The sequence below is a fragment of the Phyllostomus discolor genome, chromosome X, assembly GCF_004126475.2.
Source record: "Phyllostomus discolor isolate MPI-MPIP mPhyDis1 chromosome X, mPhyDis1.pri.v3, whole genome shotgun sequence".
Taxonomy (NCBI): Eukaryota; Metazoa; Chordata; class Mammalia; order Chiroptera; family Phyllostomidae; genus Phyllostomus; species Phyllostomus discolor.
The window spans coordinates 79036828-79047790 of record NC_050198.1 but is presented as its reverse complement, the minus strand read 5'-3'; positions in this window follow the sequence as shown (position 1 = coordinate 79047790).

The following is a 10963-nucleotide window of genomic DNA, read 5'->3' as shown; positions in this document are numbered from 1 at the left end:
CAATTTACAATAGCTAGATGCTGGAAGCAACCAAGATGCCCATCAGTTAATGAATGGATCAAAAAACTATGGTACATTTACACAGTGGAATTCTATGCAGCAGAAAGAAAGAAGGAGCTCCTACCCTTTGCAACAGCGTGGATGGAGCTGGAAAATATGCTTTAGCGAAACAAGCCAGGTAGTGAAAGACAAATACCATATGATCTCACCTTTAACAGGAACCTAAATAACAAAACAAAGAAACAAGCAAAATATAACCAAAGACACTGAAATAGAGGACAGGCTGACGGTGACCGGAGGGGAGAGAAGAGGGAATTTAAGGGGACAGTGGGAAGGGTTCACAGGAACAAACTTAAAGGACACATGGTCATAAGCTAAGGGGAGGGTGGTAATGGGAGGGAAGTGGGAGGGTGGGAGGGGGGACTGGATTGGGAGTAAAAAGGAGAAAACTGTATTTGAACAATGATTAAAATAAAATAAAATAAAAAAGATATAATTGACATATAACATTATAGTAGTTTAAGATGTACAACATACTTATTATATATATATATATATATATATATATATATATATATATATATATATATATATATATATCATAAAGTGACCACAATCAATTTAGTTAATAACTGTCAAAAAGTTTTTCTGCATCTATTGATATTGGATCAAATGGTTTTTATCCTTCATTTTGTTTATGTGTCTAATCATATTTATTAACTTGTGAATGTTGTACCAACCTTGCATTCCTGTAATAAGTCCCACTTGACCATGGTGTGTGATCTTTTTGATGCCTTGCTGTACTCAGTTTGCTAATATTTTGGTGAGGACTTTAGCATCTATGTTCATCTGGGATATTGGCCTTTAATGTTGTTTTTTGTGGTGTCTTTATCTGGCTTTGGAATTAGGATAATGCTGGCCTCATAAAATGAGTTTGGGAGCCTTCTTTCCTCTTGAATTTTTTGAAATAGTTTGAGAATGAGAGGTGTTAGTTCTCAGAATGTTTGGCAAAATTCAACTGTGAAGTCATCTGGTCCAGGGCTTTTGTTTGTTGGGAGTTTTTAGACTATAGATTCAGTTTCATTAGGTGTAATCTGTCCGTTCAGATTCTGTGATTCCTCCTGATTTAGTTTGGAAGATTGTACGTTTCTAGGAATTTATTCATTTCATCCAGGTTGTCCAATTTGTTGGCATATAGTTGTTCATAATATTTTATTACCATCCTTTCTACTTCTTTAGTGTCAGTTGTTATTTCTACCCTTTTATTTCTGATTTTATTTATTTTGGTCCTTTCTCTTTTTTTTTTCTCATTAGTCTGGGTAAAAGTTTGTCAGTCTTGTTTATCTTTAGCTCTGTCATTATGTTATGTTTTCAAAGAACCAGCTCTTAGATTTATTGATATTTTATATATATTTTTTACTTGATTTTGTTTATTTCTGTGCTGATTTTTATAATTTCTTTTTTTCTATTCACTTCAGACTTTGTTGAGTTTTTTTCAAGTCCCTTTAAGTGTAAAGTTAAATTGTTTATTTGAGCTCTTTTTTTGGTGATAGACTTGTGATGCGTTTTCCTCTTAGGATTGTTTTCCTAGTGTCCTGCAAATTTTGGGTTGTTGTGTCCTCATTTTCACTTATTTCAAGATATCTTTTGATTTCTTCCTTGATCTCACTGTTGACCCATTCACTGTTTAATAACATGTTATTTAGCTTCCATGTCTTTGCATGTTTTTCAGTGTTATTCTTATGATTGATTTCTAATTACATAGCAATGTGGCCAAAGAAGATACTTGATATGATTTCAGTCTTCTTAAATTTATTGAGAATTGTTTGGTGTCCTAATGTGAGTCTATCCTAGAAAATGTTCCATGTGCACTTGAAAAGTATGTATATTCTGTTTCTTTGGGGTGAAGTGCTCTGTAGATATCACAAATCCATTTGATCTAGTGTATCATTTAAGGTTTCTGTCTCCTTGTTGATTTTTCTGCCTGGAGGATCTATCTATTGATGTCAATCGGGCGTTAAAATCCTCAACTATGCTTGTATTTCTTTCAATACCTCCCTTTATGTCCATCAAAATTGGTTTTACCTATTTTGGTGGTCCTATGTTGGGTGTGTAAATATTTACTAAGGTTACATCCTCTTGCTGGATTGCTAGCTTTATCATTATATTGTGTCATTCTTTGTCTCTTATTACAACCTTGGGTTTAAAGTCTATTTTGTGATATAAGTTCTGCTACCTCAGCTTTTTCTTCTTTTCCATTTGCAATAAATATCTTTTTCCAATCTTTTCCTTTTAATCTGTGTGTATATTTCAATCTGAGATGGGTATCTTGGTGGCACCATATATATAGCTCTTGTTTTCTTTTCCATTCAGCAACCCTATGTCTTTTGGTTAGAGCATTTAAGCCATTTACATTTAAGGTGATTATTGATAGATATGTATGTAGTGCCATTTTATTGTTATACTGTTTTCATCTGTTGTTGTTGTTGTTGTTATTATTGTTGTTGTCATTGTCCTCCCCCTCCTCCTCCTTCTTCTTTCTCTTCTTCTTCTCCTTCTTCTTCTTCCCCTCCTCCTTCTTCTTTTCCTTCTTCTCCTTCTTCTTCTTTCTTCTCTTCCTCCTCCTTCTTTCTTCTTTTATTCTTCTTCTCCTTCCCCTTCCCCTTCTCCTTTTTCTCCTCCTCCCTCTCCCTCTCCTTCTTCCCCTCCTTCTTCTGGAAAGCTGTTTAATATTTGTTGCGGTACTGGTTTGGTGTTAACAAACTCCTTTAGCTTGTTCTTGTCTGGGAAGCTCCTTATTTCTCCTCTGATTTTAAATGATAGCTTTGCTGGGTAAAGTAACCTCGGTTGTAGGTCCTTGCTTTCCCTTGCCTTGAAACTTTCATGCCACTCCCTTCTGGCCTGAAATGTTTCTGTTGAGTAATCAGATGACAGTATAACTAGTGCTCCCTTGTAGGTAACTGTATGCTTTTCTCTTGCAGCTTTTAAGATTCTCTCCTTGGCTTTAAGGTTTGCTGTTTTAATTAATTATGACGTGTCTCAGTGTAGGCCTGTTTGGGACACTCTGAGCTTCCTGGACTTGTGTGTCTTTTTCCTTAAGATTAGGGAAGTTTTTGGTCATTATTTCTTCAAATAGGCTCTCCATCCTTTGCTTGTTCTCTTCTCCTTCTGGCATTCCCATGATGTGGATGTTGTTATGCTTCATGTTGTTTAAAATGTTTCTTAAGCTCTCCTCATTTTTAATTTTTTTTTAATTTTTATTTATTTATTTATTTATTTATTTATTTATTTATTTATTTATTACTTCTTGCTGCCCTGCTTGGGTGGTTTTATATACCTTGTCTTCCAAATCACTTATTCTGTTCTCTGCCTCATCTAACCTGTTTATTCCTTCCAGTGTATTATTAATTTCAGATATTGCATTCTTTACTTCAGACTGGTTCTTATTTATGGTTTCTTTGTCTTTTTTCCATGCTTTTGATTATCCTTATAGTAATTACTCCAAACTCTCTGTATGATAAATTGTTTGCCTCCACTTCATCTAGTTCTTCTTTGAGACTTCACTTGTTCTTTCATTTGGGGTCTGTTTCTTTCTCTTCCCATTTTTGGCTGCTTCTTTGTATTTTCTGCCTTAGCTGTTAAACTAATAAATAGTTAAGCATGATTAGTTGCTAAACTAACCAAGCTGTAATCAGGAGCCAGGTTTAAGCTCTACAGGGTTGGGTAGAGTAATTCCCGTAGGTGGCACTATTGCTTCCCCTCAGGCTTATGCCACTTGGAAGGTAGTGCTCTCCCTGTGAAAGTTGACTTCTGAAATATGGGGAATGATTCAGCACTGGGATCCTTGTGGGTGTTCCTTCTGTTCTCTCCCCAGAGCCACCAACCCCAGACTCTACTCAAGCGTCCCTAGTCCACTCTGCCCTTCCTCCACCAGAGCCCAGGGTAAGTGGCTGGAAATGAAATTTTGTGCATTGGCCCTTTAAGGGGCTCTCTGCATCTCCAGCAGTCTCTCTCTGGCTGACAGAATCCCTGCTGTTTTTCACAGTGGATATTATCTGAGTTCCTTTGAGGCTCTGGTGCTGTAGGCTGGGGAGACCAGCTTGGGGTTTAGACTCCACACTTCTTAGGGGGAACTCCTTGGCTGCTGAAATATTTCTCCAAAACTTCCACTTCCACTCATGGGAGCCCAGCCAGCACTCTCACACCTACTCTGCATTGTCTACCAGTCCTGTTCTGGTGAAGTGCTTTCTTCTCTGTGTCCATTGTTATAAGGCTTCTCTCCAGCTAGTGTTCAGGTGGTTACTCAGGATGATTTTTCTACATGTTAGTTGTAATTCCAGATTGGTCTAGGGAGGGGGTTAGTGTAGCTTCTGTTTACTTCTCTGCCATCTTGGATTGATTCATTTTGAATTAAAATTTTTAAAGATTTTATTTATTCATTTTTAGAGAGGGAAGGGAGGGAGAAAGAGAGAAAGAAAAACACCAATGTGCGGTTGCTGGGGGCTTTGGCCTGCAACTCAGGCATGTGCCCTGACTGGGAATTGAACCTGTGATGATTTGGTTCACAGCCCATGCTCAATCCATTGAGCTATGCCAGCCAGGGTTTTTAAATTAATTTTTGCATGTAGTATGAAGTAGCTATCTAGCTTCATTTTTTTGTATATGGATATCTAGCTGTCCTAGCAGTAGTGTTAAAGAGACTATCTTTTGCCCACCAAATTGTGTTGAAACCCTTGGGTAAAATCAACCATAAATATAAGGGTTTATTTCTAGACTGTCAACTTGATTTCAGTGATTATATTTCTATGCTTGCCAGTACCATACTCTTTTTTAAGTTTTACTAATGTGTAATAGATAGATATAAAAATAACTGCCCGTATTTAATGTGTAAAATTTAATGAACTTGGACATGTGCACAAACCTGTGATATCATCACCATAATCAAAATAATAGACTTATCCAATCCCTCCCAGAGTTTTCTTCCTTTGTGTGTGTGTGTGTGTAGCAAAAATACTTAACATAGGGTTTACTCAATGTCATCTGCAAATGGATAATTTTACTTTTTTCTTTTCTAATTTTATTTCTTTTTCTTACCTAATAATTTTGGCTTGAACCCCTAGTAAATTGTTGGATAGAAGTTGCAAGAGCAGACATTCTTATATTTTTTCTCATCTTACAGGACAGGTATTCAATTTTTTTAACATTAATTATTGTCTTAGTTGTGTGTTTTATGTAAACCTCCTTTATAAGCTTGGACAATTCCTTGTTTGTTGTTGTAGTTTTCTCATAAGTGGGTATTGGACTCATCAAATTGTTTTCTATATTTATTGAGGTGATCATGTAGGTTTTGTCCTTTATTAATATGGTCTATTACATTGATCTTTATATAGTAAACTAAATTTACATTCCTGGGATAAGTCTCATTTGCTCATGATGTATAATCCTTTTTATATATTATTGAATTTGCTTTGCTAGTGTTTTGTTGAGGATTCGTATGTCTATATACACCAGATATATTGATATGTACTTTTATAATCTTATGATATCTTTGATAATGCTGGCTCTGTAGAATTATTTGGGAAAAATTCTATTTTTTGGAAGTATCTGTGAAGGACTAGTATTAATTCTTCTTTGAATACTTGACAGTCACCAGTGAAACCACCTGGGTCCGGGCTTTTATTTGTGGCAAGTTTTAAAAATTACTATTTCAATCTTTTCACTTTTATGAGTATAGTTCTTTTCAAATTTTCTATTTATTCTTGAGTCAGTTTTTGCAGTTTGTATATTTCTAGGAATTTTTCAAATTCATGTAGGTTATTGAAATCATTGGCATACACTTGTTCATAGTATTCCTTTATAATCTTTTATTTCTGTAAATTTAGTAGTGATGTTCTCGCTTTTATTCTTTGTTTTAGAAATTTAATAATTCTCTCTTTTCTTTGTTTCAACTTCTTTTAGAATAATGGAAATTAGATATTTTGTGAGTCAGTGAAGAAAGATTATTTAGTTACAATAATAGTCTTTATTTTAGTTATAATTAGGGTTAACCTTTGTAATATTCATTCTGATACAAGAAAGCAGAGTTTTGTGGGCTTTTACAGGTAAAGACAAAAGTATTATTAATTTTATTTCATAGTTACCTGAGGCCATACATGTAATATAGAGCTTGTTTGGTTGTTTGGCCAAGTTTACAGAATCCATAATGGTTATAAAATATTTCTATTTGGGAGCGCATAGTAAATAAGGGACCCATTTCCTACATTTAGGGACAGAGTAATGTGGAAAGATTATATAAGGCACTGTTGTCACTATAAGTTGTTATTCCCATTTTCCAAATGAGAATATTGAGATCAAATGAAGTAAAGTGGCTTTCTCAAGGTTTTATAGAAATTTACTGAGAAAGATGAAACTAGAGCATAAGTCTTTTATATGTCTAGTCACATAGCCATACCTAATTGCAAGGGAGATCAGAAAATGTATTTCTTCCATGTGTCCAGAAAGAGAACAGATGTTGGTGGACAGCTAATAATATCTAACATACTCTGATAGTTCAAGTTAGGAATATAAGATAGAAGACATATGGAGGCAGTAGATAAAGCATGAAGAAAGTAGCCTTGAATAGTCCAAGGTCCTCATAAAGTTGTTGTGAAAGTTGTATGCATACAATAATAGCTATTGTTCATTTAGACCCTTGGTTAGTGCTTTCTATGAATTGTCCTGTTTAATGCTTGCAACTTTGTGAAATAGTTACTGTTATTATCTACCTCTTAAACATGAGGAAAATAAGGTCCAGAGAGATAGACTACTCATCCAAGTTCACAGATTTAATAGAAAATATTAATGATAGAGGATGGTGATGAAGTCAGACTCATCCAGTTCCAATCACTGTGTGGTATTGTATTTTTTTTTTTTTGTATTTTAGTTATAATGCAGGAATGTGAATAAATATTTATCAAGAAATTACTTTTGTTTGGGATGTTTAGGGAATGTTTTATAGAGGAAGTAGGATTTGAGCTGGGCTTTAAAAAATAAGTGGGGTTGAAGTTGGAAGAATTTAGAGTTGCAGGGGATTCCAGGGAGAAGCTTCATGAGAAAAAAGTAAAGGAATGTTTGGGAGATAATTAATAAAGTGAAGCAGTTTTACAGGGTAACAGGAAGATGAGTCTAGAAAGATTGGGGTGTGAATGCTAGTCTAAGGAACATGGACTTGATCTTGTAGATGGCAAAGACAAATTAAACACTTTGAGAGTGTGTCAATGTCATGCTTTTTTTACATATAGGAAAAAAATATTGGTATAATTTGAGGGATATTGGAAAGCCCTATCCATGCTATTTTGTGAACACTTATAATTTCCTTACCTAAGTGTTGTATTTCTGAAAATCCACTACTAGGGATTCATTTCTTATGGTTATACTCTCTGCTTTCTTTTGATGCAAACATCCCTGGAAAGACTAACATGTTGGCATTAAGTTTTCAATAAGAAGGTCTTAGTTCCTTTCAGCCCTCCCTAGAGAGGTCCTCCCAAGAGCACAGAAGTCCTGAGTAGGAAGGAGGAAGGTTTTCTGGAGGAGGAAAGAGAGGGAGACCCTTGCCAAGAAGCCTATGCTTGCTTTTAGCTTTGAATTTAAGCCAGCTCTCCAGGTTCAAACATTACTAACCAATTAGATGCCTGCAACTTCTCTTGAAGCAGAGTGTTAAGAGTTGCACTTTTCTGTCTGCACAAAGGTTTCCCCCGAGCATAAGTCCATAACCATTATGATACTTCAAATCCCCAGATTGGCCTGGTCTTATTCTCTCTATGAATCAGTTGTTAATTTATTTGCTATGAAATAGCCATATAAATAATGATTATATGTGTGTGTATACTCACACAATCATTATTTCTATGGCTATATTTCTATGATGACCTTTTGTATTTATATATTTGAGGGGAGAGAGTATCACTAGCAGTCTATTTTGTTTTCAACCTTAGTGCTGAGTTAGCTTAGGATTTCTCTTCATTAGAGATCCATTTTAGCTTGAGGAGTTTATGGCAGAATGAAAGGAGTAACTGGAAGTGGGAGTTAGGGTGGATAGTGTAGAAGGAAAATCCTTACCTTAATCACAAGTGGGTAGACTACATTGGGAGAGAAGGGAAGATAAGGTAAAAAAAAAAAGGCAATCAGGCAGGGAGTTGGACTCTGAGGTATTTCCTCAGGATTCTATTCCAGGAAACTTGGATACTTTAGACCATAGACAGTGCCAGCCTTAAAAACTCTGAGGGGTTCCACATGAAAGCCACTTTCTGTGACAGTAAATTCCAAGCACTATCTTTGGGTGACCCTTGAGTAGTAAATTTTGTTAGCAGTCAGAGTTAATTTTTTTCTCAGATACAATGTTCTGTTAAGAGTGTGAGAGAAAAAGAGCATAAATGAGATTTTGGAAACTTTTCAGTCAGGGAAAGCTAGAGGGGCAGGTTTACTTTGCCAAAACAGTTTCCCAAATGGTAACTGCCACTGAATGAGTTAGATGACAGGATCGAGAGGATGACGGAAGAGTACTGTGCACTCAAAATGAGCTCTACAAGACATGATCTGGGCAAATATTACATCATCTACATCAACTTCAGTTGGATTGCCCCATTTTTTTTTTGTTAGCCAATGTCATAAATTATCATTACTAAGGGAAGAGTAGAGCTGTTTTCAGGCTAATGGAGTAGATGCAGTGGGTGTTGGTATGGGAAGGAGAGATAGATGTCTGAGAATGCACCTATGAAATGCTGTGAGAAGGCAAGTCTTGGGGACCTTGTTTTATTTTTTATACCCAGTCCCATCAGGTGACTTGACAAACTTCTTTTAAGTCCCAGGCTAACTGGTCCCAATTTGAATTTACATTGACCCAGGCTAATGGTTCTTTCTTAAACCCTATGTTCCTGATTTCTAATCTTATGGGCTTGTCTTGCCCCATGGAAATCTCTAGAACAATCTGGAATCTGGAATCTAAAATTAGTGACTTAGTCACTGGAATACATAAACAAACCCACCTGCACATTGTGGGGGGTAGGGGATGGAGTAGCAGTGATCATATAAATGATGATCTACTAGGGAATTGTTGGCTAGATACAGAATGTAATCAATTACATTCATTCAACCAGATGTTTTTACAGTTTGCCCAATTGCATGGCTTATGCTGAGTTGGTAGAATGTGTTCTTCTTTTGAGCTATTTTCCACAGAGCTATCAGAGTGATGGAGAACATAAATCAGATTATGTTATACCCTATATCAAACTGGTTTTCTTAATATGCCATTCAAGGCTTTCATTATCTTGCCCCTACCTACCTCTCCAGCTTCCTCTTAAACATGTGATGTCTCTTATTTTGTGTTACTTTTAGATCCTCTGACATATCATTCTGTTTCATTTGTTTATCTCTTTATTCATAATGTCACCTCTTGGAATGAATCTCCCACCTTTTAACTCTCTTTTTAAAATAATATTCTCTAATCCCATTTCTCTCCTCTATGCTCTGATAGCACAATAAATTTACCTTCTTTTAAAGCACTTAACCACATTATATTCAAATTACTCTTATCAGATTATCAGCAGATTTGTCAGGCTTAGGGGTGATCCTGTGATCTCACCTGAGCTAGACCCCATACTATAGGAATTTGAATTGGAACTTTGAGAAAGATCTTGCTTTTGTGTGCTGGATCGGTATATATGCTCAGGGATTACCTGAACCTATATTTTCCACCATATTGGTCCCCAAAGTAGATGAAACTATTTTGTAAAGAAACATTACAGATTAATTTATGTAAGGAAAGCACAAAATAGTCTATTCTTCTGGCACAGCTGCATTTCTCTCATTGGGTCCTATATGACCCATATATTCCTATAATTAATTCATAATTTATGCTTAAGCTACTCAACTGGATTTCTGTGATTTGTGACCAGAATAGTTACAACAAATACAATCTAGAGCATAGGAAGTGCTAGATGACATTTGTTAAACTGGGCTCAAATAAGAAGTCTTGATAAGAGAATTTTCTACCACTCTAGTTTGGAAAGAAAATAAACTACATAAAATAATTGGAGGATAATACACAACACTGTATCATTAAGCCTTTAGTCATGGGATGCAGACTGTTAGCACCATAAGAATGTCAAGAAAGGATGCCAAGAAAAGTGGCATGAACTAGGAGAAGCTTATTGAAGGTGAAATAAGTTGGAGTTGCCTCTGAGGAGTGGGCAGAATTTTCTTTGACCCCTGGTGTTCTAGAAGATATGTTCCAGATAGACTTCAGAAATACCCTAGATAAGCCTAGATTAATTATTATCCTGGCAGTGATTCAAAGAACTTCAAAAATCACTAGGTTGAAGATAAAGATTCCAAAATGAGCTAGATCTTGACTGTGCCATAAGGGCCTTTGAACACAAATTATCCAATGCTGATTGGGTCTAACAGTGGTTAATGATTTAGTACACCTTGGACGGGTCCTAGAAAGCTAAAAAATTCCTTGTACTTATTATTTTGTTGACCACTTTGTACACCTGGAGGATGAGTCTAGTGATTCTTAATAATGCTGGGACTAAATGGCAGTACTTAGTTAGGCTTTGCTAACTCAGAAGTGGTATCTGTGAATTTAAAATTCCCTGTGCAGAAGGAAAAGCTGTTCTATACTCTTTTTTTGTCATTAGTTATGCTAGGCCCAATTCTTTCAAGTGACCTGAGAAGATGGCATGGAATGCTTGCACAGGTACCAAATGGCTAGTTTGTTCACTGCTGTTAAACTGACTAGTATGTAGAGGCCATTTGCTTTGGCTTCCTTGCCACATGGATTTGAAACCTTAGATCTGAAAGAGAGAGAGAGAGAGAGAGAGAGAGAGAGAGAGAGAGAGAGAGAGAGAGAGAATTTGTTTGTCCTAAATTTGGATGTGTCCCAGGAGAACAAAGTTTTATGTAGCCTTTCAGTCAGCATCACAAA